The sequence below is a fragment of the Aplysia californica genome, unplaced genomic scaffold (assembly GCF_000002075.1).
Source record: "Aplysia californica isolate F4 #8 unplaced genomic scaffold, AplCal3.0 scaffold00662, whole genome shotgun sequence".
In the NCBI taxonomy this organism is placed as follows: Eukaryota; Metazoa; Mollusca; class Gastropoda; order Aplysiida; family Aplysiidae; genus Aplysia; species Aplysia californica.
In genome coordinates this window covers 139,783-143,088 of record NW_004797932.1, presented here as the reverse complement: position 1 = coordinate 143,088, position 3,306 = coordinate 139,783, and positions in this window count along the sequence as shown.

Genomic DNA, 3,306 nt, shown 5'->3' with positions numbered 1-3,306 from the left:
CAGCTGAAGGCTATCTCGCTTATTATAAGTTGATCAAACGTTACCAAATTTCACACATATAACAAGCATAATAAGGACTCATAAAATCCGCAATTAATCAAGTTTGAGGGGGAAAAATCGTTTCCATGGATACGGCGACCACATTGGATTTTGTTGACATGTCTCACGTTATTAATACCGTACTTATTTCCCATTGAAATAGATTGGGGGTTTTTTAACGCATCTTGGAAAACAATAGATTTACAACCATTTGTTATGATTTTTTCCTAAACATACTGGAAAATGCTTTATGAATTTTTTCCTGATGTAATATTCACGTTTGCAAAGAGTCCGTGAAAATCCACACACCAAACACCACCAACAAAAAACTATTCTATACATCAAAAATTCATCACACAAACGTTTAGTATTACATCTTTTCTTCATTCTGTGAAAATTCCTGAAGGTTGGATGAAAAATGGTGCAGTTATTTTAAAAAGTATAAAGAAAAACCACTTTCCCAGAAAACGGGCGATGAAGAAAAATGAAAGATTGACTTTATGAGGAAATGGTGGGGACAAACATGCCTGGTATGGAAAGAAATAAGGTGTTATGGGGCTCTTGTGCGATGAAATAGTTGTAAGAGAAGTTGAAGAAGCTAAAAATGCCCACAATTTAAAATCCATAGTTTGACTTTCAGGGTGTAGCACGCTCTCCCCTTTAAAAACTTGTTACGGAAAACAAAACAAAATATGAATTCTTTAATGGATTTTAGGGTTTTTGAAGCTTGTAAAAATTATGCAGTTTTACTTAGAAGTGATATGTGAGGCAGCGTGGTGGAATCAGGCTCTCGTCAAAATAATCAAAGTGAAGAAACTTGCATTTTTCAGCAGGTTTATGAATTTTAATCAAATTTTGTTTTTTGGCTCAACACCTTTCATGCCCATTAAATAACCCTTTTCTGTTTGAATTTTTCTGAAAAGCGTTGATTAAAGGCACAAAAAATGTAAATTTTCAGTAACCACGGACTCTTAAGCTAGGGAAATAATTAATCTTTTGCGGCCATTTTCTCACTTATTTTACCTCTGAAAACAGGTGACCTCTATCTCCTTCTTTAGCAAATATCTCAACTTGTGTTCAAGATAAATGGATATTTTTTTCATCCATATAAAGACAAGTGAACAAGCTTTAAGATGAAACCAATAACTCTACATGCCCAAAAATTGACGAGAGCCTGATTCCACCACGCTGCCTCACATACGTAGCTCGAATATTTGTCCGTTTCTTTCACCTTAATTCCTTTCTTCCAGCCTTTTCGAAGGCAAAATTTCAATGTCCACTCTTTCAAGTGGGACAAATCGTTTCAAACTGGTAAACTTTTTGTCAACAAAATTTTGTCTCCTTTGCTTTGATATTATTTTACTTTAAAAGCTGATGATCAGGTTGGGGGATGTGGCTGGTTGGTGGGTGGGTGAACTGGTGTGGTTCGCTCCTTCCTTCATATCAAACTTCCATCGTCCTTATCTCTTCTCCTTCTTCTCTCTGTATGTTACCCACTTGTAACAACTCCCCTAATCTTCGGCACTTGTGTGACCTATTTGTCTTGTAAGTGCCGTAAAACTCTTTTTCTAAAAGATCATGGAGCATGATTTGTGAGGCATTGGGGTTAAACCAGGCGCTCGTCAAAATGATGAAATCGGAGAAAATGGCATGTTTTCACAAGTTTGGCAATTTTTATAGAAATTTTGTTTTTTGGCTAAACACCTTTTATGTCTGTATGAAAATACATTTCCATGTGAATTTTACTGAAAACCCTTGTTTAAAGGCACACAATATGTGATTTTCAGTTCTCAAGGAATCTTAAGCTATTGAAGTTGCCAAATTTTGGCTGCCATTTTCTCATTAATTTGACCTCTGAAACCAGGCTACCCCACCTTCTTCAATCGCAAAAATCCTGACCTCTATTTAAGCTAGATGGATAATGTTTTCATTCAAAGCAAGGCAAATGAATAAGCTTTCAGGTGATATCAATAGCTCCACATGCCCAAAAATTGACGAGCGCCTGATTCCACCACGTCGTGCCACATTCAGTTACTGTATGACGAATTCCTTGTGTTACCTTTGCACTCAATGACTTTTTTCTCATTTGATTATAAATTCCTCATTTTTTGTCGAAATTTGCACACCTAACATTTTCTGTCCCACTTTCAGTCAAAATATTTGAGATTTATTTTGTTGTAAATTTGTGACATTGTGATTTCAGTACAAAAGGACTTCTGAGACTGAGTAGTGGAAACCTGGCAAGTAAGTGGTGACAACAAATGTTTGGTTAATAAGAAGCATGCTATTACTTTTATTAGACCTTGTTCTATATTTAGCATCTAAAGAATGTTTCTTGTCACCCTCATGCCTAAGTCATTTTTAACCATCTTGAGAAAATGAGAAAAGAAAACCTGTTTCTTTCAAATAATTGAGTCTTCGAGAAAGCTTGAATTTTAGTACACTAAACTGATTTTATATTTGGATTATTCTTTGGTCCTAGTGAACTACATCCAATAATGATCTATGAGCGTAACGCTCTAATATCTCTAATATAATATACTAGCTGGGTCCCCTTTCGATGAAAGGGATGATCGGTGCTTTAATATAAGCTAAAAGTCATTGCCCTACTATATTTACACTCTACTGGAATGGGGTAATAAATCTTGAGAGCTGCAAAAAAATTAGGTCTAGATCTATACTCTCAAAACAAAATGCGCCTCGCGAAATATCACTTCCGGATTTTCTAAAATTACAGAAACAGAAGCGTCGGCCTACAAAAGCGATCGGCGAAATAAGGAAATTTAGCTTTTTTCAGCAAAACTGTCTCAAAACTGGAAAAAATCAAAGGCTCCATGCTCTGGAGAATATTTTAAAGAGTTTTTTGGCGAAAACTGCATGTCGATCGATGCAGCCATTAAAAAGCCTTTTGAATAGCAAAATTCGGCCACCACAAATAGATAATAGATCAAGATCTATGAGCGTAACGCTCGAATATCTCTAATATATATATACCACATTTTGTACACAGGGTGTAAAAACAACGTTTGGAGAAAAACGGCTTAAACCTTACTACGTTGACCCAATTTTCAGCGCATTTTAATCCTTCGGTGAAGTACATGTTGCAACAATAATTATTGAAAAAGATAGTAAGACTTAAAATGTTATAGAATCCTTCCTATATGTCATTAAGAATTGGTTAAGCACGTGTTTTCTGATGGAACTTGTTGCTCAAAAACAGCTTTGCTGACCACTGGGACCTTTTTGTCCACACACACACACACACAC